This window comes from Ursus arctos, unplaced genomic scaffold, assembly GCF_023065955.2.
Source record: "Ursus arctos isolate Adak ecotype North America unplaced genomic scaffold, UrsArc2.0 scaffold_25, whole genome shotgun sequence".
Lineage (NCBI taxonomy): Eukaryota > Metazoa > Chordata > Mammalia > Carnivora > Ursidae > Ursus > Ursus arctos.
The window spans coordinates 15,366,483-15,393,983 of record NW_026622930.1 but is presented as its reverse complement, the minus strand read 5'-3'; positions in this window follow the sequence as shown (position 1 = coordinate 15,393,983).

The following is a 27,501-nucleotide window of genomic DNA, read 5'->3' as shown; positions in this document are numbered from 1 at the left end:
GTTACCAGACATAAGAGAGGGGAGAATACATCCTCTGGGACCTAAACAAACAGGGCAAGTTGAGGGAGAAAATGAAACAAATAGATAAAAATGATTAATATGATAAAGAAGGGATTGGAAGCCAGAAGGAAGGAATTGAAAGATAGGAAAATTGCATGAATTTTGAATAAAATCAAAACCTCAGTATAATTACTTTGAAATTTTAAAAAATCAGGGGACAGTGTAAACAGCACTTAGCTGAACTGGACTGTGTACGTTTCACCCTCAAAGTCTTTTTTTAATCAACTCTGTTTTACAAACAGTCTCAGGTATATGAGATTGCATTCACCTTTATTCATCATTGGCTTCTCAATTATTCACTTCATCTGCCTGGTGTGTGGTCCCTCCCCTCGCTCTGTTTGCCTCTTGTGCAGACAACTTTTGAACTACCTCTTGTCCCCTTCCTGGGGAAGTCTGAGAGGGGTGAAGCCATGGATCAGCCCTACCTGGTCAGTTCCCAGCAGGACCCCAGATATCTGGAGAGGCAGGGAACAGTTGGGGAAGGAGCCAACAAGGGGGATCAGTCAGCCTCCAGCCATCCCAGAGACAGGTCTGCCTCTCTGGAGAATTTGCTTGGAAGCGCATTCCCAGGATGTCAGACTCCCTGGTATTTATTCACATGTAAGTACAAAAACACCTTCAGAAACCAGCCCTGATGGTTTCCTGCTCCACGGCTCAGCCTCAGCCTGCGCAAATCACCGCACCATGACTATCATCTGAATACTGCCCGATCTTATCACCCTGTTCACATGGTGGATGCCAAGACACTTGACTTTATACCAGGGTAACTAAGCGATCCTGAAAATCACCCAAATTTTTGAATCTCACCAAACTAACCCATTATGGACATTTTCATTCTCACCTAAACGTGAAACACCAGGCTTAAGAAAACAATAATAAATGCTTGTGTCCAAGAAATTCATTGCGTATGAATTCCTATTTCTCTACCCTCTCCTCGTACCCTGTCCACCATCCACCCTGCTCCCTCCTCTCCACCTCTCCCTCTGAAATCATTTCCATTTATATGAGCTGCTCCTCAGCCTTCTTTTTAGAAGTACATAAATTTGAGAGCTTAACTAAATTGAATATGTCCCTTTAAATAAAGTTATCTCACCCTGTAAAAGTCAACGCAAAGTGACCCTGTAAGTCTGGCTCTCACCCCTGGGGTGAAAGTGCCTGCTCTTCAGTGGGGCTTCACAGCGGCTTCCCCGGAAGGAAAGCTCTGGAAGGTACTTTGGCGTGCTACATGCAAAGGCAGCAGCCAACAGATCTCATCATTTCTAAATGTCAGCCTCAGTATAATCCCTCTGACCCATTCCCAAGCTTATAGGTCACAGAACATTTTATCTGGCAGTGCATTTTATATTTTTTTTTTCAGGTTTAAAGTGTTATCCATTTTCCCTTCCATCCCCTCTGAAGGAGACCTGGCTCTTCTATACATATGGTGAGTAAGGCATCAAGGAATTCAAGCAAATGATAAAAATATGTCTGCAGGGAAATAAATTTCTCTTTCTGAAATCAATCATGTGCTATTCACGCAAGCAGGAGAAACAGCCTGAAATACCCCTTATCTCACGGCTCCACTCCACTCAGGCGTCCTGTGCAGACACCTGAAGGCCAGAGGCTTTCTCCCTCAGTCTTTTCTTCCACAGGGGAAGGCAGGGGAGGCCGAGATCTGTGGACAGACGGGCCGAAGGGCGTGATTAGCCCGAAATGATTGGCTGGCTGTCATTGGAACAGATAGCCCAATGGGCCCATTATCCTGTTCAGATAGTGTGCATAGCAATCAGTGCCGTGAGAAGAAGCCACGTCCTCTTCCCTGCAGTGCAGGAGAGAAATGGGAGCTCGTATTACTCCCACCTCCCACCATTGCCTCCTTTTGACATTGGTGCCCATGGCTTCCTGCTTTGTGCATGACAAGGCTATTGCTGTAAATGGCACCTTCAAAACCTGTCTTAAAACAGAGAGAAGTGATCTGGCAGAGCCATGGTTCTTAACCACATCATGGAAAGGGAACATTCGCCATAATCTCCCAGTGCCATAGTGAAGCGGGCTATGAGCCAGGCTGCCCAGGGACACATGTGCTCTGCCATTTCCTAGCTGAGTGACCTGCAAATATCCCAGAGCCTCTCCAGCCTGAGAGATCACACGGGGTTGTAGTCTGCATGAAATAAAATGTGCATGTAAGTACTTAACCTAGCATTTAGCACATGATGGAAAATGTTATAAATGTTAGGCAGGGAAAGCAGTTGATTCTGACAATGAGTTGCTTATAGACACCTGTTTCCAACCACTAAAACAGTACATTTAAAATTTGGGAGTCGTTACCTGGTGCCAACGGATGCCTATCTCTGAGGACCTCATAATATGTCAGAGGCTGAAACTTGCTTTCATGATATGTTTGGGTGACAGTGAAAGGAACAAATGGGAAAACCAAGGTAGAGTAGAGTGAATTGTTATTGACCTAAGTGGTCCTACTATGAATGACCAAAACTTCCTGGTTGCCTCTCATCTTGAAATAATTGTTTATCTGAGATTACTTGAAAAAAATTTTAATCCTAATACTACCCTTTATCTTAAGTCTATAATTCCTATTGATTTCTAAGAAAAGAATATTTGCTTAAAATTAAAGAGAAGTGTGGTGGAGAAAAAAATCTGAACAAATTGTACCCTTAGCTGGACTCACACAATGATGGCTGATAGCCGCATTTTTAAGGTTTCAAATGAGAGGCATTTAAAGCTAAAAAAAAATGAAATAAAATAGATCCTAAACAGAATACTACTTGTTTTTCCTTGTATTATATAATCAATTAAAATTAAGAATAATTACTGCACAGAAGCTTTTTATCTTGATGAAGTCCCATTAGTTCATTTTTGCCTTTGTTTCCCTTGCCTTTGGAGACGTGTCTAGCCAGAAGCTGCTGTGGCCGAGGTCAAAGAGGTTGCTGCCTATGTTCTCTTCTAGGATTCTGATGGATTCCTATCTCACATTTAGGTCTTTCATCCATTTTGAGTTTATCTTTGTATATAAGAAAATGGTCCAGTTTCATTCTTCTACATGTAGCTCTCCAATTTTCCCAGCACCACTGATTAAAGAGCCTGTGCTTTTTCCATTGGATATTCTTTCCTGCTTTGTTGAGGATTAGTTGGCCATAGACTTGAGGGTCCATTTCTGGGTTCTCTGTTCTGTTCCATTGATCTATGTGTCTGTTTCTGTGCCAGTACCATACTGTCTTGATTATAGCTTTGTAATACAGCTTGAAGTCAGGCATTGTGATGCCACCAGCTTTGGTTTTCTTTTTCAACATTCCTCTGGCTATTCGGGGTCTTTTCTGGGTCTATACAAATTTTAGGAGCCGAGATGTCCATCGCAAGATGAATGGATAAAGAAGATGTGGTATATATATATATGATGGAATATTACTCAGCCATCAGAAAGGATGAATAGTTACCATTTACATCCACAGGGTTGGAACTGGAGGGTATTATGCTGACTGAAACAAGTCAATCAGAGAAAGACAATTATCATATGGTTTCACTCATATGTGGAATATAAGAAATAGTGCAGAGGATCATAGGGGAAGGGAGGTCATCAGAGAAGGAGAAAAACCATGAGAGACTCTTAACTACAGGAAACAAACTGAGAGTTACTGGAGGGGAGGGGGGTGGGGGAATGGGGTAATTGGGTGATGGGCATTAAGAAGGGCACGTGATGTGATGAGCACTGTGTGATATATGCAACTGATAAATTACTGAACACTACATCTGAAACTAGTGATGTACTATATGTTGGCTAATTGAATTTCAATGAAAAAAATTAAATTAAGAATAGTTCTTATTTAGTAAGTGCCTAGTATAATTTGGGGACTGTGCTAGGCACTGATCTATAATCTCAAATCCTCACATAACCCTACAAAGTGGATACCATGCTGCCTGTGTTAGAGATACTGAGACTCAGAAAGGTTGTGCGACTTCCCTAAAGTCACACAGCTGGTTAGTGACATGTCCCTGCCTTGAATCTAGGTCTATCAGACCCTGAGTCCATTCTCTTTCTCTTTATTTTACCTTTCTGTCCCCTCCAGAATAACCATGTGAGACATCTTAGGGAACTGAGGTAGAATTTGGACAGTTCGTAAGATTGTCCCAATGCAAGACAAAACACCAATGTGTTAGGTAAAATGCATACTTTCATCCAATCACTCAAGTCAGCAACTGTGTGGACTTGGATGGTCACGTCTGAACCCAGAGAAATTAAGCTCCAGGCCCAAACTGTGTCACTGCAAAGCTGGATAAGAACCTCCGGGCCTTACCTGAAGGGGCTGGTCATCATCATCTGGTGTCCCTCCCTAGCCCCGCTTATTCCAGCGTGAGAAAGCAAGCAGGTGGGGACTCTGGTTCTGACTGACAGCCTCTCCATTAGTTTGTTCTTCCCAAAGCCGACCCGCTGTTCTATCACAGGCTATTCTAATTATCTCCCTCACTGTCTGAATGAGTTCCCATTTATTCCAAAAGACTATTTTAATGAACCCTCCATCCACTTAATAGCTTTTTAATCCTTATCCCCTTTCAGAATCTTTTCACTTAGATGCCCCCCTGCTTTCATCTGCTTTCAGCTCTGTCCAGCCTCTTAGCTGGCCCCAGATGCTGCTCACTCCACAGCCACGGCAATGTGCATTCGACCCGTCTGCAAAGCCCAGGAAGGCTTCCCAAGCAGACTCTCACTAGCTCAGTGCCTCTGTTTTGAAGCACATTCTTTCCCACATTTTAAAGTGCACTTAGGCTGATGTTTAGCGGGCACGTGTAGGGAGCCAGGAGAACAATGTACCTGCACTGTCCAAAGTCAGTCCCATTGTCCCCACTTTGCACCAATGAGAAACTGACCCTTTAGAGGTTGCATAACTTGTCCAAGGTCACACAGCTCACAGAAGGCTGAGCTGGGGATCAAAGTGTGATCTCAGCCTTCTTCTAAGTATGCTGTGCTGCTGTGAGTAGGGAAACAATTTCTGTCAAGTACTAGAACGGCGAGATGAAGAGCATGTTGGTTGCCTTAATGAACTGTAACAAGGAGAGTCCCATGATCATCCATTCCAATGAGTTTTCTAGGGACCGAAGGAAAATGTCAGAGTACAGCATAAAGCCTCAGAGATCAAACTTTTGGAAACCAAATCTGGGTCCTGCACCACCTAACTGGTGAGCTGTAGGAGTTTGGGAAAGTTGGTGACTCAACCCAAAAGTTGTTGTTTCCTTGTTTATTAAATGGCTCTCCCTACCAGAATGTGTCCCTAGCAAACCAGAAGCTTTATCCATTGTTTTCTTTCCACCCAGACCAAAGCCTGGCCCCGACTTGGTATTTAATAAATATTCATTGCCTGAGTGAACACTTTCTTTTCTGTCACAGTTCTTCCAAGGTAATTATGTCAAATGTGTTTGTTTTATTGTCCTTCCTTGCACTGCACCCCCTCCCTCATAAATCTGTCGTCATCATCATCATCATTAACATCATCATCATCTTCATCACTGTCTCCAGTAGGAGTTTCTGGGTGTCTCAGAGTTTTAGTAACAGAAGGACTTTTGTGATTAACTAGTGACACATCGGGTGAGGTGCATAGTTCTAAGAAAAATATCAATGCTATCCAACACTTACTGAGAGCTTACTTCACCCTAAGTAAGAGCTCGGCCAGGTCATTCTCACCACAAAAATCCCCATTTGACAGGGGCGCCTGGGTGGTGCAGTCATTAAGCATCTGCCTTCAGCTCAGGGCATGATCCTGGCATTCTGGGTTCGAGCCCCACATCAGGCTCCTCCGCTGGGAGCCTGCTTCTTCCTCTCCCACTCCCCCTGCTTGTGTTCCCTCTCTCGCTGGCTGTCTCTCTCTGTCAAATAAATAAATAAAATCTCAAAAAAAAAATCCCCATTTGACAGATGATACAATTAAGGCTTAAAGAGCACAGGCAACTTCCCTGGGGGTCACACAGAGAAGAGCCAGGAATTGTAACTGAAATGAATTGATTCTAGAGCCTGATCTCGACAATGAGGCTACAGAGCTTGACAGAATTAGGATGAGAATGTCAATCTGTTGGGCGAAATACGATGCTCTTTCGAAGACCTTGCCTTGAATCCTATGTCGTGCTTGAAACCCAAGGGAAGAGACTGCAGAATTTAACACAATTCCTCTGGCTCTGAGACCAAAGACATTTTTGCCTCTTCACCCAGTGTGTGGACAGAGAAAATGCCTCTCAGGCAGCTGACTGCTTGTCCTCAAGCGGTGCTGGAAGCCTGGGGACTCAGGAAGTTCGGAGGCAGAGCATGAGAGCACAGGGCAGTCCTATTCCGCCGCCAGGTGCACTGCGAGAGCTGCGGTGGATTCCTGAGGAGAGGTCGGAGGTCACAGCCCTCTTTTCAATTAGCTCATTCCAGGCCTGACAGCTCTGCGGTTCAGACAGACGATGCCTGTTTGCGGGAGGCATACAGAGCCTCTACACCAGCCATTCCCAGCAGTCGCTCCATCTGAGGCCAGAGAGTCACTGCCCCCAGGCATTCTGTCACCTCAGCGGGGCCTCAGGCTGGGCCGCTGGACAATGGAGCGGACCTCGCTATGGAACATTCAGGGGACAAGCAGGACCATCTCAGAGGCCACTAGTAATGTTCCCACAGTCCCAATCTGGGGAGGAGATGTCGGCTTCTTAATCTCCATTCCAGAAGAAACAGTGTTCTGTTGAACTGGTTAGGATACCATTTCAGCTGCTGAAACAGAGGCCACGATACGAGTGACTTTCTCCTCTCATGGATGAATCCATACAGAGCAGCCCAGGGCTGGTAGGGCTCTACCGTGCCAGGGAACCAGGTGCCTTACATCTGATGCCCAGCATCTTTAATATGCACATTCTCTTTACTCATGGTCCTAGATGACTGTTCCAGCTCCGTCCATCATATTCGTATCCCACCCAGCAGAGATGCAGAAGGGGGAAAGTAGAAGGCCTCAATCTCCTGCTCACATGACATTGGGCAGAACTCAGTCAAGCAGCCACTAGGCCACATGGGAAGCCATAAAATGTAATCTCTAGCTACAAAGCCACCCATCAGGGTGAATCTTAGAAGTTCTATTACAAAAGAAAAAACGTGGGGGAGGCAACAGACGTTGAGAAGCTAGCATCCTCTGATACAAGCTTACCTTTCTGCCAACCAAATGTTTATGCATACCCTTCCTCCCAGGCATGGAACAGCATCACCCCCCAAGAGGGGCCTCTAGAAGTCGTGCCCAGTTCCCACATGCAGCTCAAATTTAGTAACTCTGGGTATTGCGCAGCTCCCCACTGGGCCTGTTGTGGATGCCCGCAGTTTGAGCTGTCTACAAGTCATTGTCCCCATAGCAACAGGGTTGAGTAGAGTCAGGACAACGGCAATAAAAACTCCTATTCAGAAAAGGGATGAGTGAAAAAGCAGCCCCTTGTCAATAGTGATTTTCGCATCCTGCTGGACAGCAAAACAAGATCCTTGGATAGGCTATTTGGGAGTTTCTGGGAGAAACACCCCTGACAGTGGATAAGGTCCTCCAAGGCCTCATATTAAATGGGTCCTGGAGAGCGTTTCTCTCTCAAGGGTTGCAGAGGTTCCCTATTTCCTAGTGGTCCGTATAAGAAAATCTGGGGCTGAATAATCATGTACTTTCGCAGACCAGAGCTATAATTTCTTTGGAAATACTATTTTTTCTTTTTTTTTTTTAAGATTTTATTTATTTATTTATTTGGCACAGAGAGAGAGCACAAGCAGGGGGAGCAGCAGGCAGAGGGAGAAGTAGGTTCCCCGCTGAGCAGGGAGCCTGATGTGGGACTCAACCCCAGGACCCTGGGATCATGACCTGAGCCAAAGGCAGACACTTAACCGATTGAGCCACCTAAGCACCCCTGGAACTAGTATTTTTTAGAAATATCAAGTTGCACTTGCTTCTAGATGCTTCCACAAGTGTAAGTAACCACAACCAAAATCTCATCTGGGCCTGCTTTTTGTGTGTTAAAAGCTCTGGGGTTTATATATTGGCCTCTATGCTCTACCTAATTCCCTCTTCCCTCCTCTTTATGGTGACTCTCTTGAGGCCACCTAACAAAAGCCCCGGGTGGGAAGAGGGTGCCATGATCTGATTTTGCAGCTGCGATGGCTCCCCTCAGCTGGCCAAGAGCACTTGCAGAGACCCCTGAGCAAGGCTTGGGGCAGCATCATCTCCTCGTGCTGTTTCATCATCCACCTGAGTTCCTCTCTTGACGGCCCTTCAAATAGCAGGAAGAATCATCGAACACACACCAACATCCTGAGTGTTTCCAACTGGTTCCACTGGAGTCATGTACTCTGTGGGCATGAGGCCTGCCTTCTGAGATGCTGCAGGTGGTAGTTTTGCCAAATGCTTTTCCAGGCCACCCCACGTGGCACCAACTCTCTGACCAGAAATATCTGTGTCTACTACCCGATATTGTGAAGAAAGTGCCTCATATTTTATGTCTTACGGTGTGGCAGCACCCCACACCTAAATCCTAAATTCTCCATTAGTGAGGATCCCAGTTTAGCTGCTCCAGCAAGAGCTAAAAAACAATGGGTTAAACAAAATACTTTATTTCTGTTTCTGGAACAGTCTGACCTCGCTGAGCCTGGAGCCGCTGTAGCAGCTGGAGGCTGTCAGGTACCCAGGCTCCTTCTGTGTGGCTGCTTCACATCCTCAGTGGGTTGTTCCCACCTTGTGGTCCAACGTTGCTGTTCCAGCTGCTGCTGCTTTTCAACCACCAGAAAGGGAGAAGACCATGGAGGGACCATGTCCTTTATTAGGGATATAACATGAAATTGGCATGCCTCACTTCTGCTCACACCCCATGACGCCAGAAATAAGCCATGTGGTCACCTCCGGTTTGAAAGGAGCCTGGGAAGTTAGAGTCCTTAGGGAGATGAACATATGAGATAGGGGACTATTGCTAAAAGAACAGGAGAAAACAGTCTAGGGACAGGAAACTAGGCACAATCTGTGGCCTCTGCCACTAGGCCAGACAGGCTGTTTTCAAGACTGATTGCCTCTAAAACTGGATAAAGTTTCAAAAAGCTTTTGATTCAACTATCCAGCTACTTGCCTGGGAGCTGAGAAAAGAGGGGAGAGCAAGACTTTGCTGGTGAATTCTGGGCTTGCAACTCATAGTCCTTTTTTCCCCATGAAAGTGGTTCAGGAGTTAGGAGAACCCCACACAGAGAAAGCTCAAAACCCACAGCCAAAATAAGACAGAATTTCTTGGAAACACATTAACTCTCCAACATTAACAAATCTTGAGGGTAGAGATGCCAGTGCTGGGATAGAGACAGGCTGAAGGTATATACTCATTGTGCTTAAAAAAAAAATTAACAGGACAGGGTGAATTCTATTGCGATGAAAGTGAGCGTGTCTTTATCAGAGTTGACAGAGATCATTAAAAAGTGAAAGCAGGAACCCAATATATTGATGATACCTCTAGATCTTGGCCTTACAACCACAGGCTGTATTCAGTAGAGTCTGTTTTTTCCTGTCTCATGCAGTGAAATTCAATCTCATATAAGTTTTTATTTGTTCAAAGTGATAGATAAGCCTCCTAAAGTATGGTTTAAATCAATATTCTATTCCCCAGGTTAACCGAAACTGTGGATTCGTTTAACGAATAAATGCACATGCAACCTTATAAACACGCAGCCATAATTTTTAGAGGGGATACCCAGAATGGGACTTTACTTTGCAGAATGCACTTGATTAGGATTCTAATACTGAAATGAATAACATATGAGCATGTCCAACATTGCCTGATGAAATATCTAACATCGTCTGATAGCAGGCTGGTTTTATGAGCTAGCATGGAAACAGGAGGCCTGAGGAGATTAAAAGGAAGTTGAATCAAACAACAACAATAATAGCCGACATGTACTGAGTGCTTAAAATACGCCAGGCTCTGTTCTAAGCATATCTATTTGCTTGGCAGCTCACTTGATCCTTCTAATAATTCCAATAGTGAACTACTACTATTGTTCCTGCTTACAAAAAAGAAAAAGAAAAAAGAAAAAGGCACAGAGAGGGTAAGTAATTTGCTCAAGGTCCCACAGCTGTTAATTGGTGGAGTCGGGCTTCAGATCTTATCAGTTAATCAAGAAATTCTGAACATTTTATCACCCAGTAGGTAGAATCTGGGTCCTAAAAGAATTTATGGCTTAGTTATTTGGATTGGTGGTAAATGAGAACAAATCAAGATATCTCAGTGGTTAGGGGTTTGTATGTGCTAGATACTACAAAGAATCTTTGACCGCAGATGAGTTCACTATGCCCATTCCCCCTCACCTTTTCAAGTACTTTGTCCTAAAACCATACAATGACAACTTTCGAATAAATTGCCTCAGGGCAATGATAAATCCTAATCTTGTCCAAATAATCCATCTCTCAAAACCCCTGAAATGCAATTATGAATGATTATCAATTATGGCTAAGGCATCGTTGGCAGTGTAACTGATTGACTTGAAGTATTCTGATACCTCCTCGGGGGTGGAGGTGGAAGGAAACAATTAATAACTTTCAGTAATATTCATACTACTGTTTGCTAGAATTTAAACTATAGAGCCATCTCCAAAACTCAAATGAGCTCAAGGTTCCAGACATGAGATGTGGTCATAACTGACAAGAGTAAGGGGTCAGCAAACTGTTTCAGTAAAGAGCCAAAAGCAATTCTACTTTTGTAACACAAAAGTAGCCATAGACCGATGTAAAATGACTGGGTTTAGTTGTGTTCCAATAAAGCTTTATTGACAAAAACAGGCATGAGGCCACCTTTGGCCCACAGGCCAAGAGTTTGCAGACCTCTGGACAAGAGATTCACCAGAACTCTTTAAAAGCACAAAATGTCACACAATCTCATGTTGAGGAATTCACTTACAAATGGTCCAAGGATGCCTCTTAATTGTTTCTGTTGTAATCTTAATGTCTATTGTTATTTCCTATTGTTCCTCTAAATGTGCTCATGCTTGTCAGCAGAGTCCAGTTTTTAGTTCAGAAAATGCATCTGTCATACCATCAGTAAGTGATGTGTTGCAGAGGAAAGTACTGCTGCGACACGCAATCCATCCAAAAACAAAAAAACAAGCACCTGCTACATGCAAGGTGATCAAAGACCTTACATGGTTACTTTGCTCCAAGCCCTCTGCCCTGCCCAGAGGTTATAAGCATATCTGACTCATCTAAATGCCATGTATCCATTGAAATTTGTGTTTGGCTGATAGAAAGAGAATCAATTCAGAGAACTGAGCCCCACCATCCTTAGGCTGTGAATCCATCCCCAAGGACACAAGATGGACACAAGCCATGATTCCAGGTAGGAAAGAAAGGAAGGGTAATGAATGAAAAGAGGTGCCCCCAGACAGGGCTCCCCTGGAAGTCAATGTGATGACTTCCACTTACTGCTCATTCTCCCCTTTCGGGAAGGGAGACTGGGAACAGCAACCCTTTAGTTGGGCTCACTGCCTCACCAAATAAAATCAATATATTTAAAGAGGGGTAGAGAATAGTCATGGGATAGGCCACCAGCCATCTCTGCCACATAAGTTTGACACAAAGATTAATTCTTTTCTCTCTCATTTTTTATGTCCTATTCATTCTCAGAAGCCAGAGTCAACTGAGTAAAGTGAAACTCCTCCTTCTGCTTAGCATGGTTACACACAACCCTATTCCTCCCAGTCCTTTATGACTTCTCTTTTACTCTTACAAATTATAAAGGGGAATCCCTCTTGGGAAATGACGGCCAAGCCAGTTGGATGTGGGGCTCATTTATTTTGGGTAAAAGTGTTCTCTGAGTGTTGATTAGTCTTCATTCCTCTCTCTCCCCACCTTCATCAGAAGATTCACTCTCTGCCTTGTCTGCATCCTAGAGAGCTAACTTCTACGCATCACATGATAAGGCCTCTTTGCTCACTGGCTTCTGCTTGGAATTGGTCAATGGGGACAAAAGACAAGAAAGGTTCAGTATAGACTCTCCTTGTCCTAATCTTGCTTGCCCAGGCAAGGCTTTGATATTAGCTGCATCTATGACAACAGCTTCTATATCAAAAGTGGGCAGCCAACCTCCTTAGACCCTGTTTCCTCTGATCACCTCCAGAGACCTGGGGTGATGAAAGCTATCCTGATATTACTTCCCATATTTCCAATTACTGGGTGCTTCAGTTTCCCTGGATAATTCCTAAACCCTGCCCTCCCCTCTGGAAATATTATCTGCATTGGAAGTCTCTTTTCCTGCCAGAACCATGACTTCTATATCTTGCACCTGACTTGTGAATCCATCCTCCCAAAGATGGAGGAAACGTGACTGAAGATGGGTAAGTGGCGATTGCACCTTCTATATTCAAAATACTCAAGACATAGTGCCAACTCCAGAGATAATTGGAGACTGCACTGGGGCCATCCTGCCACTCCCAACACGAACACCTGGCACACTTTACCTCATTCTTCCCAGCCAAGCCCAGGGTCATCTTGTTGTTGAAGCTTTTGTTCACCGCCTATTCCCACCCTTTGGTGGCCTTTTCTGTGAATTATAAATCACGTATGCCTTTTAGATTGTAATTATCCATTGACATATTTAGTTCCTATCTACACTATGTGATTCTGAGAGGCAGGACCCCTGCCTTGTACCCTTGTATTCACAGCACCTAACCCAGAGTCTCACACCCTCCTCACTGAGAACTTCATGAAGAGGCAGTGCCGCTGTGAGTCATGAGAGTGAGCTAAAAACAACAACGACAACACTGAAAGAGCCATTTTTAAAAGTGTGTGCTGATCCGGATGGCAGTAAGATTTTGAGTCATAGGAGGATGGCAGGATAAGTGGCTGATCGGGGAGTCTGGAAGGGAACAGATCATAAGGGAGGGGCAGTCTGACTCTGCTTGTGTGCAACATGGGGATGGTCAGGTACCACAGTGTAGGAGGCATTCAGAGCCCAATGACTGACATTAAGGGACAGGACTGGAGATAATGGGCTAAGGAGGGAGGAGTCATGTACAGGAGGCAATGAGAGAAACCAGGAACAAGGGAAACTCTTCCAAGGACAAAAATGAAGAGCAGGCATGTACTCTTCAGTCACCCCGCCTTGTTCCCCAGGTCAGCATTCTGTTTAACGCGCAGGGTTAAATCCACAGCCCTCATCAACATCAACTCCATTAGATCAAAGACCAAGCTAATTTGCTAACACTATTAAATACATAAAGCCATCAGAAGTAATTTAATGCTTATCAGAAATGCTTACTCCCTAATAAACCCTCACCTACCCTTTATTTCAGCCTAATGAGCAAAATGGGATTCAGAAAATGAATATATAATGAAGATTCCTTCCATTTATTTCCATGAAAGAATAAGAAGGGGGTTTACACAGAAAGGGGGACTGGCATTTAAGGGGCATTTAGCTGCTTCATTGATTTCTATTTCATTTCGGAGCGTGTGACGCACAGCTGAGGTTTGTCAACCTTATGTCAGACCGAGTAATTCATCATAGTTAAATATCATATACTCGAGCTACAAATGAATTCTGCCATTTGGCATGCATCGAGTTTCCTTTCCTTCATAAAGGGAAGCAGAGTGCCCGCCAAAGAAAGGAGCCAGTTTATCCATTAGAGGGAGCCCTGTAGAAGGGAAGATCAGCACAAGGCTGAATGTTTCCCAGGGCACCCACCATCCTGGGCAATGATTTCACTAGCCTTCCCCTTGTGGCTTTCCCTTGATCCATACAAATCTCTCACTCTTCTGTAATGGCCCATTTTCTTGTCCCCACCCTGTTAAGGTGGTGGCGAAGAATCCTGTAGCTGGAAAGGATGTAGGTAAGCATGGGTCCAAGCCCCAAACCCCTCACTTTTCAAAGGCAACCCCTTGTAAAATCCCTGTGTCTGTCACCAGACATCCCCAGTTCCTCCAGCCTTCTGAGGCTGCCTGTTCATGTACATTTGAATGAAAATGACAAGCTTGTGGGTCAGTGGGCACTCTGCCCCGTGCCCTCCCATGGACTCTGCTAGTTCCCTAGAAGCACTCACACTAAGTTTCTGTCCTCAGAGAAATGGGGTCTTATCAAGGTTTCTCTTCCTATAGATGACCTGTCCCTTCCTGACATATCAAGACCCCTGTGCCTCTTTCTGGTCATTGCCAGAGAACCACTAACATGAGACTGCTCATGCATCCATTCGCTCACTAAATACAAACCAGGTTACCTACTGGGGCCACACACTGTGCAAGACACCAAGTGTACAGGAGCAAGCAACGCAGCCGTGGTCTCTCCCTTCACAGTGCGCACAGCTGAATGGCAGAGATAGCCATGCAGCCAGGATCCGCAGTAAGAATGATCATGTAATGATGGTAAGAGCAAACAAGCAAGAGAAGAAGCAGTACACCACCAGGAGCCTCTCTCAAGCTGGACAGTTAAAGAAAGCCTCTCTGAAGACACGGAGGTTGAGGCCTGATGGCTAAGAAGGAGCCACCGGGCTAAGTGTGTGTAAGCGAGAGTGGGGGACGGTGTCTGTGGCATGCAGGGGGCACTGAGGAGAGAAGAATCAGAACCGAAAAGTGGCCCAGGCAGATGGAGCACAGTGGGAAGGGGACAAGGGTACAAGGGGTGGTCAGGGAGGGCTGTAAGCAGGGAGGAACTCAAACACTCAAACTGATTTTATTTTTAAGGTCTGATGACTCCATGGATTATGGATTGGGGTGGACACAGTGCAGAGAAAAGGGTGTGTGTTGCTGACTTTTACTTCAGGTTTGATTTATCCTAGCATGATGATACCAGCCCACAGAACAACAAACCACAGAAAGTGGACTCATGCCCCACAGTTGAACAGTTCCTCAGCCTCCCCACCACACCACTACTGGCCGAATCCTCCCCAGCCAGCCTCCATCTTGCTTGTCTCCTTTCTCTCTCCCCAGATGTCACTCCTCCTCCCTCCTCTCTATCCTCCATCTCTTTTCTCTCAGACTTCTCTCAGAAACTCACAAGTTTTGTTTTGTTTTTAATGCCGAGAGATTCAACTCTCTCACCTTCTTCTAGACCCTACTTCACAGTTGGGGTAGACTCAACTTCCACACTCAAGGAAGCTCGTCAGTCTTTTCCTAAATAAAGATCCATTTCTCCTGAAATTGTTATCCCACATACCTTATGTATCCATTATCCATGGTCCCAAAGATGTTGTATAACAGCTAACAACAAAATAATAATAACCACATCTGCGGTGGTCAGCTCAGCCTCTCTGCTGATCTTGGCTGAGTCTGCCCACATTTCTGGGAAGTCTAGGATGGCCTCTATTGGAAAGGTAAGATAACCTGGTTCCACGTGTCTCTCATTCTCCTAGGATGAGTGGGATATATCCTTTTCACAGTGATGGCAGAAGGGAAACATAAGCACAAACATATGAGCACAGTTTCACTTTCTGCTTACATCAAGTCTGGTCATATCCCATTGGCCAAAGCAAGCCACATGGCTGAGCCCAGCATCAGAGTAGGACTATAAAATGACATGAAGAAGGGTCTAGATGGGGACAATGGGATTGGGGCATTGATGCAGTCAATCCATTACATCTTAGTTTCGGCAGAAGAGGGCATGTTCAGTTTTGGGTTTTGGGTTTTCATTCTTACATAATTGGACTCACATTAAAGTGACTTGCCCCAGGGCACACATCTTGATAAGGACAGCCACAAGCCGGAATTCAGATTTTTAGCCAGCCCAGTGCTCTTTCCACTCCAACACGTTACTACCATAGAAGCCACCAGCCATATATGCCCATTTCCCTGTGATCCCAGTAGGCTTGGCACGAAACAGTTAAAGACTCTTGTGCTGGATCCAAGGGATTACATCAAATGCTTAGGGCAGAAGGAAATGCACACCTAACTTTAAGCCTGCGCTACCACCTTGACAGAGGATTTTAAACAACTCGATAATTAGAAATTGAAATTGTTTACTTACTTTTCCTCCTCTGAGAGATCGTGATGCAGGCTGAAGTTATTACACCTATCCACAGTCCCCATAAGGATAACACTTTTACGTTTTTGCTAAGTGCACATACATCTTTCCTATTTATGCTCAGGAAGTCAGTGCAAACCTGTTTTTCTGCATTTCCTGCTGAAAATGCTCCCCTACTCCCCAATCTGTTTAGACATATGCACTGGATACTGGGAACCTGACAGCAATTCTTTATAGATTTTACTTATTTTCTCTCTCTCTCTCTCTCTCTCTCTCTCTTCTCCTGACCTATCTCTGCTTTAAATCAATGGCTCTCAAATGGGAGAAATGTCTGGAGCTGTTTTTGGTTGTCACGTCTTGGGTGGGGGTTGCTATGGCATATAGTGATAGAAGTCAAGGATGCCACTGAACATCCTTCAGTACACAGGACAGCCCCCCACAACAAAGAATTATTTGGTCCAACGTGTCAATAGTGCTGAGTTTGAGAAATCTTGCTTTAAATAAATAAGATATCAGTGCCTAGACTGCTGACACCAACAAACTGATTACAACAAATCTCTTTAAAAGTCAAGATAATTTATCCTGGGAAGATAGTTCTTCACTTAAACAATAGAGAGGTGATAAACATAAGCCATAAAATTAATCCCAAATTTCATCATTCATATGTCTAGTTCATCTCTTCCCTTTGAATCGCACAATAGTCCCAGGAGGGCAGAAGGATGGAGGGTGGGTAAGTGGGGATATGTATGTTCTGGTACTACACACACTTGACATTGAATCCCAATTGTGCCCGTGACTAGCTGGATGATGTTGGTCAAAGTTACTTACGTATGCTCTGCTGCAGTTTCCCTTTTGGAAAAATGGGATTGTGGCCAGCTACCACACAGGGTGGCGTGGATACTAATTTAGACAATCTATAAAAACTATCTGGCCCAGAGTGAGCATTCAGTAATTATCAGTTCCCACTCATTCATATTAAAACTCCTCTTAATTCCAAATCTGGATCTTATATCCTGGTTCTTTGGGACTAGCCAAGTTAGACTCTAGTTAGAGCCAACAAGTACCTAATGAGAAAAAATTTCTGCTAACGAGATCCTTGGCTCAAATTTTCCATCCCCAAGGGATCGGGCTAGTTCGGATGGGGCTTACAGGAGCATCTGAAAGAAATTCCACCCACTTCTTACTAATAAGTTTTGGTGCTATATATTCAGATCATTTCCATGTTAATCAGCTGAGAAGCCCAGTGGTCCTTTGAAGAGTAATACTCTCAAGAATGGTTAAATTCAAGTCTAAAAACAAGAAGCTGGAGGCAAATATATTCTAACACAGCCACAGTCCGTGATGCATTCTGGATAATGACTGAGAATATGGTCCTTGGGCATGAGCCAATGAGCCAATGGTGGTGAGGCAAGCTCACCCTTATTCCTCCCCAGGGCACTTCTACCTTCAATGGAAATATAAAGCCCCTCCAAAGTTAATCTCCTTCCAAGTAGAGGTTGTCTGCTATAGGTTAGTAGCATGTTAGGTATCAAATTCAAAAACTCTTTTCTTGGTTTTAGTAGGAATGTGTCTGATGTATGATTTCAGGCTGTTTGAGAAATTCCAATCATCTTTGCAAACCAAATTGATTTCCTTCAGGCAGTTTGGCAAAAGGCATCACAATGTGATATACATGAGTCCTTTGACCTAGCAAGTCTACCTGTAAGTATATCTCTTGCTAAAATATTCAGGCAGATATGCAAGGATATCCCCACAAGAACAGTCACTTATAACATTATTTATAAGAGAAAACTGAGTAACTTGAATATTCATCAGTGGTAAATATGGTTACATACATGAAGGCTCAGCCATTCAATGGCATACTAAACAAAAACAACAAAGTTACGCCAACTATGTACACATACTTGGAAGGATGGCTATGAAATATTGTCACATCCCCAAAAGCAAACTATAGAACAAAATATACAGCATAAACCCATTTTTGTTTTGTAAAAAAGACAGAATTGCATCTATAGAAAATTGCTAGAAGCCACGAAAAGCATTAAAAAATTTTAACAGTGGCTAAAACTGAGAAATGATTTGGGAAAAGAAGGAAGTTACTAGAACTTTCTTTTCTTACTTCCATATTGCTCATTTTTCACAGTAATGATATATTCTTTTATAATTTAAAATGACAAATTTCCTCTTTCTTTCCATTTTGCACACATGTATACATGCACAACATATATATACACACATAAAAAATAGCTATAGTAGCTCATAATACAGTAGTTAGACCTTTAATTGATGTTTAAATCCACTAAATCAACTGAAATTAGATCAGGAAAACAGAAACTATTTTAATGTTTCAGAAATTAAAGGTTCGAATGTTGAAAATTTGAGGCTTAACAAACAGTTGGAAGAGCCTGGGGAGAAGGGGTCATGGAAATCACCACTGGTAATATCAGCCAGAAGCACCAACGTTCTCAAGAGTTCACTGTGAAGCATCTGGAATTTTCAACATCCTCTGGAAATCTCCCCACCAACTTTTTCAGTGTAGAGCAGCAAAGAGAGTTGTTTTCAAAGAGCTTGCTACAAAGTTCCAATACATTCCCACATATCTGGACAGCAACTGCTAAGGAATATTAACCGCCTCTCCTTATATTCTGTCTTGTGTATCTTGTATGACTTCCTCTCATTGGCAGAACCACACAATGAAGGAAAACGTAGTTCCAAGTTTCTCTTCTCTGATACAGAAAACACCTTAGAAGGGGGTGGTGGTGACGCTGAGTTGACAACAGATATTCCAATAGCATTTTTCACAGTAGTATAAAAAACAATCCTAAAATTCATGTGAACCACAAAAGACCACAAACAACCAAAGCAATCTTGAAAAAGAAGAGCAAAACTGGTGGCATCACACCTGACTTCAAACTATATCAAAAAGCTATACTAATCAAGACAGAATGGTACTGACATAAAAACAGACACATAGACCAATGAAACAGAAATGAGAGCTCAGAAATAAACCCCTGCATATACAGTTAACTAATATTTGACAAAGGATCCAAGAATACTCAATGGCGAAAGGATAGTCTCTTCAATAAATGGTGTTGGGAAAACTAGATATTCACATGCAGAAGAATGAAATTGGACCCCTATCTTACACCACTCACAAAAATTGACTTGTATGGATTAAAGAATTAAATGTAAAACCGGAAATTTAAAATTCCTAGAGGAAAAAAAAAAAGAAAAACTCCTTAGTATTGGTCTTGAAAATAATTTTTCGGATTTGACACCAAAGCACAAGCAACAAAAGTGAAAATAAACAAGTGGGACTATGACGAACTAAAAAGCTTCTGCACAGGAAAAGAAATGATCAACAAAGAAAAGCTAACATATGGAATGGGAGAAGATACATGCAAACCACACATCTGATGAAGTGTTAATATCCAAAATAAATAAGGAACTCATCAATAGTGAAACAAGCCCATTAAAAAATGGGCAATGGATGTGAATAGACATTCTTCTCAAGAAGATATACACATGGCCAACAGGTATGTGCAGAGATGCTCAACATCACTAATCATCAAGGAAAGGCAGATCAAAACCACAATGAGATATCACCTCATACCTGTTAGGATGGCTAGTATCAAGACGAGAGATAACAAGTGCTGATGAGGACATAGAGAAATGGGAATCCTTATACTGTTGGTGGGAATGTAAACTGGGACAGCCACTGTGGAAAAGAGTATGGAGGTTCCTCGAAAAAATTAAAAATAGAACCACCATGTGATTCAGCAATCCTACTTCTCTGTATATATCCAAATGAAATATAATCCCTAACTCAAAGAAAACAGATAATCAAGCACAGTCTACTCTTTTGTTTTCTCAGCCACACTGTGCGCCACCTTTACCCATTTTTAACTTCTGAGTGAAGGTAGTAACAACAGTAAGCTTTTGTCTCGCAACTATTCCTGGTAAAACTGAAGATGCACTCACTCTCTCCCCTACAGGGAAGACACATGTTCTTATATCAATTCAGTTTCTTTATCTGTAGGAAACGTTTATTCCTTTTCTAGTAACTTATAGCCTTAAATACCAAAATATGGGTAGATTACAATTAAGACACACGTGTTCAACAATGGAACAACGGAAAAGGGAAAACAAGAATGAATTATAATAAATAATAATAAGTGAAAATATATCAAAGCAAGGAAGTATCAAGCAGCTAAGAAAATATGTATAACTATTCCTTGTATAATACATTCCTCGTTTCCACAAATGGTCACATGGTCACAGCTGGGTTTTGTAACTTACTTCTCTCACTGTCCATTCCATATTCCCTTTGCCCTCACTCAGCACATCCGCTAATCATGGTGCTTTACCTGTCAAGGTGATGCGAGCCTTTACTCATGAAGGATTTATGCCCATATTAGCTTACTGTAGTTTTCCATTAACCTTTCTTAAAGATGTTATTTTTTAGAGCTGTTTTAGGTTCACAGCAAAATTGAGAGAAAGGTACAAGGGTTTCCCATACATTCCCCACCTCCACATCTGCATAGCCTCCCCTGTTATCAATATCCCCCACCAGAGTGGTATATTTGTTACAACTGATGAAACTGCATTGACATATCATAATCACCAAAGTCCACAGTTTATATTACAGTTCATTTTTGGTATTCCATTACATGGTGGCAACCCTAATTCCACCTGGTAATCACATCATCATCTCAGCAAGTGCAGGGTAGTAATCCCTCCTTTGCCTATTGGTTCAGTAGCATAAGTAGTCCAAAAGGCCAGGTGGAAGTCTCAGTTCTCAGTTCAATGGAAGTCTTGTTATGTATCCAGAAAGAAAGGTCCTCTTTTGGGAACCAAGACTGCCAAAGAAGTAGAACCCAAATTGCAAGAACGGAGGCAAAACTTCATTACAGAATCATTAGGAGTAACAATGAGAGAAGTCACTACCACATTATCCCTTTGGCTCCCAGATCCATGTATTTTGCCTGTGAGAGGGCACCATATTTTATAAGTTACATGTTGGTTCAAGGCATATCCTGCACCTTGGAGAATATCACCCAGTCTTGAAACTTCACCCATCAGTGTTACAACCAAGTGTTCAATTGTCCATTCTATTGCTATGTTAGGTCATCTTCTTTGGAGTGATGGATATGTATGTATAAGACCAATGGATTAAGTATACATACACATATAAGTATGTATAAGGCTAATGAATTCCATGGGTTTAAACCCTTTTAAAGTGAGATCCTGGCCAGGAGAGGTGCTGTGTAGAATATCATTATGGTAAATGAGGCATTTCAAAAATCCGCACGTGGTGGTGCTGTCAGAAGCATTATAAGAAGGACAAATTGCTGCCCCTTCCAAAAAGTGGAGGCATGTCAGGAGTGTGAATTTAGTTTCTGGTGTTGGCAGGTTGGGCACTCATGTTTTGTTGCCTCATTATCACGGAAAGCCTCTTCTTCATTAGTTGTCCTTTGTTCAGCATTCGTATGGGCACTAATGTATTCATATTCTGCGCCCATTCCGAGAGGCCCATCCACATATCTCATTCCCCAGACAGCCTTGTCATCAGTGTTCTAACCTGGTTTGTTCCAAGTCCTTGACCACTAGCCAAACCATCACCCGCTGCCCAGGAATCACCATAGCTGCATACCGCTTGCCACCTCTCCTTTAAGAAAAATGAACAGTCAGGTACGTGGCTCAAAGTCCTGCCCACTGGGAGGAGTTCCCTTTCATTTTGTTCCTTAGGGATACTCTTAAGTAGGGCTCTAATGGTGCAACGATGCACTTTTGCACATCATACTGCTTTTCTATCTGATAACTATGTCATACTTCTTTCTTGTGGAAAGAAACCCAATATTGTTCACATAGTCATAGCAGTATGCTCAAGGGAGGTGGCCCCATTCCCAGGGTAAGAGTCATAACTGGTGTAAACCCATCCACGTAAACCCATTCCAATATGCTAGTGATTTATTTAGAAGTGGTCACATGACCTAGTTCTGGGCAATGGGACATGGCAGGAAGTCTATGACTTTTAAGAAAGATTCTTTTCTCCCGATAAATGGAAATACATGGAAGAAAAATCTCTCTTATGTGTCCCTTAGATATCAAAGTTGAAAGTAGTAATTTGGGCACTACATCTTATAGCCATGAGAGGAAGGCAAGAGGGTGCAAGAAAGAGCCCAGATATCACTGAGCTGCCAAATTAACCAAGCCTGCAACTGCCTCCTTTCTCGATAAGTAGTATAATAATCCCCCATTAGTAGGTCAGCTCAGTCAGGTATTCTGTTGCAATTGAAGGGATATCAGTTTAAAAATAATATTTTTTAATGTTTTTTTATTATATTATGTTAGCCACCATACAGTACATCCCTGGTTTCTGATGTAAAGTTCGATGATTCATTAGTTGCATATAACACCCAGTGCACCATGCAATACGTGCCCTCCTTACTATCTATCACCAGTCTATCCCATTCCCCCACCCCCTCCCCTCTGAAGCCCTCAGTTTGTTTCTCAGAGTCCACAGTCTCTCATGCTTCATCCCCCCTTCTGATTACCCCCTTTCTTTATCCCTTTCTTCCCCTACCGATCTTCCTAGTTCTTATGTTCCATAGATGAGAGAAATCATATAATTGTCTTCCTCTGCTTGACTTATTTCACTTAGCATTATCTCCTCCAGTACCGCCCATGTTGCAGCAAATGTTGAGAACTCGTCCTTTCTGATAGCTGAGTAATAGTCCATTGTGTATATGGACCACAACTTCTTAATATTTTACATATTCTGTATACATGTCCTATTACCTTGTCATGGGGGCTTTCTATAAATTTATGGTTAGCAGCTCTGTATAATTTGAATACCCTTTTGGACAATAGGTATGGGAGTAGAAAAGTGAAAGAGAAAAGAACCTAAAAAAAATCAGGGTGAATTTTTTTCCCTAGTGATTAGAAAGAAGAGAAAGTCACCCAGTCCATATTCCCAAACACACATACATACACACACACACACACACACACACACACACACACACTTGCCTTTATGTCTCTAGGTCGAAACTGACAAGAATGGGTTTCTTTAGCTTCAGGACCAGGGTTATGAGACAAGACTGAGGGCCAGGATGAAAAGCATAAACTGAGAGACTCCTGGGTGGCTCAGTTGTTTAAGCATCTGCTCTTGGCTCAGGTCATGATCCCAGAGTCCTGGGATCAAGTCCCACATCGGTCTCCTTGCTCAGTAGGCAGTCTGCTTCTCCCTCTGCCTGCTCTTTCCCTGCTTGTGCGCACTCTCTCTCTCCCTCTCTCTCTCCCTCTTTCTCTGACAAATAAATAAAATCTAGAAAGAAAGAAAGAAAGAAAGAAAGAAAGAAAGAAAGAAAGAAAGAAAGAAAGAAAGAAAGAAAGAAAGAGTAAGGAAAGGATGAACTGAGGAATGTGGGCAGAACCCATGCCGGTATTTCAGGTCAGTCAGAGATTTAGAGTATGTGATTTACGTGAAAAAAAAAGGAAAAGAAAAAGGCTCAGTAGGAGCCCTGGACTGGCTCCACACCGTGGTTCTGGGTTAAGCACTGATACTTGGAAAGGCAGCTGTCAGATTCAGTAGCAGTTCATCGTCTCGCGAGCATGAGTTTGCACGTATGGAAGAGGTAACAGATGATGCCCACCACTGGGAATTTTATTTTTGCACAACTCCTAGATCACATTCCCCCAAAATGAACTGATGAATACAGTTGTACAGTTTATGAATTTATCTTCCTTGAATGAAATCAATGTGTTTTTTGCAAAGGACTTTGCCCCACGTTTGCTGGTGAACATGTGCGTCCTGCCAGGCAGATAGGACAGGAGGAGCCTCGGCAGTGGGAAGAGAGCGATCTCTGCTGCCATCTTCTGATGCTACGAGTGAGGGACAGACAGAGGGAGGAAAAGGAAAGAACACGCACAGCATCTTTTCTCTCATAAATTAAGATGCCCTGGGGAAAAGTCTCGAACTTGGCACTGTCTCTTTGGAAGTAATGGAAGCAAATTCCTCACTCAACCCCCACAGCACCTTCCCTAACCTACTGCATCCCATCTCTGGGCAGGGTGGTCCCAGGCCATTGCTGTCGGGACTCGACAGAACCCAGATTTGGACTCTGTACCTCTGGGAAGTACAGACTTCTCTGGGTGGTTTGTAACTCAACTCAACAGGTATGGAGGTTTTGCTTTCTTATTGTTGATAGAAAAAAAGGCATTGTTGGCTCAGGTGCCCCAACACAGTGAAAGGAGCAAAAGGCATTATAATCAGGACCTTATTATTACTGTGTTCCCAAATGTCCCTACAAGCTGTGAAATCTGGGGATGTGCATGTCATATCATCTTAAGTATTCTTCTTAAATTTTTTTTTGTACAATGGACATTCCTTTCCTCTAAGAGGAAATCATTCCAAAAGCTACAAGTTCTTCACTTGTGAGAAAGTGTTCCCGTTATTTCCCATATGAAGTGTCCCTTTGCTTATTTCATTTCGTCCCTTTGCTCTGAATGGTTGGCACTTCTCATCTTTTTCAGTTAATAATTGCTTGGAAAAACTATGCACATTTTATTATTTCAATTTCAAACCATCAGGCAGGGCCTTCCATCCCATTAATTACTTTGAATTCTTTCTCTAAAGCTAACATTTTCATAGTCTTGACTTACAGAGCTGAGTTTAGAATTTTAGGGGCTTTCTCCTCAACACTCCATGGAGAGGGCCAGTGGCTTCCAGGGCTGATTTTCAGATTTCTCTGCATTTGTAGCCCTAATAATAGGCAAATAGGGGGCGCCTGGGTGGCACAGCGGTTAAGCGTCTGCCTTCGGCTCAGGGCGTGATCCCGGCGTTCTGGGTTCGAGCCCCACATCAGGCTCCTCTGCTATGAGCCTGCTTCTTCCTCTCCCACTCCCCTGCTTGTGTTCCCTCTCTCACTGGCTGTCTCTGTCTCTGTTAAATAAATAAATAAAATCTTTATAAAAAAAAAAATAATAATAGGCAAATAGGCTATTCACATGCTGGTCCATTTCCACAAAGCACTGTTCTGACCCACTCCTTCTATGGTATGTCACTAGGTTACTTTGGTATAAAGCCTGTGACTCTTTCTGCCTTCATTTGTCCCTTTGTCTTCCTCCCATTTGGAAAAGGGTTTGGCTGTGTGTTCTTGGCCTCAGCAGAAGTATGAGGTGAGCTATACCTGGAATATGGAGGCTTTTGTGTCCAAATCCTTAAGCCTAAGAGGGGAGACACAGAAAAGACATACTGAAGAAACATGAAGGGACAAAGCTTTCCCAGAGACCAGGATGTTGGGAGGAGCAGTGGGGACAGAGGGGTGGAAGGTAGAGGGATTTACACTTTGCTTGCTTGCTCCAAAGGAAGAAGGCTATAAGTCCCAGAGCAACATTGCCTTCATAATGTCTATAACCAGACAAGACTACTGCTGTTGTCACCACACAGAAACCTCTGTGGAAAGATAACAAATGAACAGAGGTCCCCTGCAATGCCATGGAACTATCTAAGCCCCCAGAATTCCACATGAACCAGGAAGGAGTGGACAACAGATCTCACATTAACTTTCTCATCAGGCCAGCGAGACAGGAATTTGATATGCAAGTTGAGAGACAGAACATAAAGCTCCATTTTCCATGTGACCATGTTTATGGGCCAAGATTCAGATCACCGCACTAAGTTCCAAGCTTGGCATGTCCTCATGTGACCTTGGAAATTCATATGACTTCCTAGTGCATCTGTTTCCTCATTGCTGAAATGAGGGCAGTAAAACCTTTTCTGCCTTATTCTCCACTCTCTCCCCAGTGCTTACCACACAGGCTGGCATATAGTTGATGGCCTCAAAAATATTTGCTAAATAAGTGTTATGGAATGAATGAATGAATGCAGGAATGCATGCATGAGTGTCCTGGCCAGTTTAATGTTGCCACGAGAACTACATGAAACTATACAGGTAAAATCATTTTGCACCCTCTAATCCCTTCACTAATGTAAGGAAGCATCGTTATCATTCCTTCCTTGGTTTTCACCCTCCACTGTTGGTAGTGAAAATTGATTACCTATTAAGTGCTGAGTGAGAAGGTTAGCCTTAATAATTTCATTTGGCTTGCATACAGAAAGCTCTGTTCCTGCCATACCTTGAATAATCATGGGCAGATATTTCAGATGCTGGCTCCTTTCTCCTGCCCACTCCAGCCAAGGGTGCCAAATCCTTCCTCCAATGTATTGGATCTGAGATCCTGCAATGTCAAGTCTGATTAAGAAAATGTCAAGTTCAAGGAAAGGAAGGTGGCTGTATCTTTCTCCACAGTTCTTGGTGACTGTGCTGTCCTATATTAGCAAATAATTCTTATGAAATCCAGACACATTATAGCACCAAGTTATTGTGGACCCTCTGAGTGGTTTCCCTGATGGCAGTAATTTGTTTCCAAACCCAAACAGCATAAGTGGGGTAAAAATGGGCAGCAAAGAATATTAGGAGTGCTCCATTTTCTTTAATCGGATGGTTCCTGGCACAGAGATGTCAAAAGAATAACTAAATGAAAACAGAATATCTTCCTGCCTTATATAGTAAAATTCTTAGAAACAGAACAAAAGAATTGGAAGAGATTCCTCTACATATTTGATCTTGTCTTTTTTTTTCCTATCAGGTGATAATGATCTAGAATGGGTGGTGTTTTATTTAAAGACATTCAGGAATTGAAATGTTAATTCATCACTGACTGGCCCACTCTCAGAGTTTAAAGTCAATCAAATATCATTTCAGTGCATACTTTGTGTAAAAAAACTGATTGGTTTGTTAAATCCTTTAGGAAAATACTAAAATAAATATAACATGATCTCTGAAGTCTGGTTGAGAAGAGAAGGCACGTAAGCACAGACACACTGGTGCAATTCACAACAACGAAATACACCCAAACTTAACAGTCTAACGGTTATGAAACACGTAAGGGCTACAGAACAACAGAAAGGGAAAACCTACGGGATCCTGGCGTCTATAACAGTGTAAAAGTATGAAGACAGGTCTCAGGCCATAAAAACGGGAGTGCCCTCATCTCACTGAGAAGATGCAAGAAGCTAATATTTATCGGCGCATCTGTGTATACAAGACCCTTTTGGAGGGAATACATGTGTTATCTCACCAAGACCTCATCCTTACCCCTGAGGTAGATACTAGATGACAAAACTGAGGCTCAGCAAAGTTAAGTGATTTACTCAAGATGACACGCCTGTAAGTAGCAGAGCCCCGATTCAATCCATGGGTGTGTAACCCTAAAGTTCAAGTCCAAGTCCATGAATCCGTTCCAAGACTAAGGAGTTTGAGTTACAAAAGTGATCAAATTCTTATACTAAAGGAAAGGTTTTAAAAGATAGAAAGAGTGTGTGTGTGTGTGTGTGTGTGTGTGTGTGTGTGTAAAACCAACAGTAAAAGTCCCAATTGTAGTAATTCTGGATGTTCAGAATTTGGGAGCAGTGAGTGACTGTTC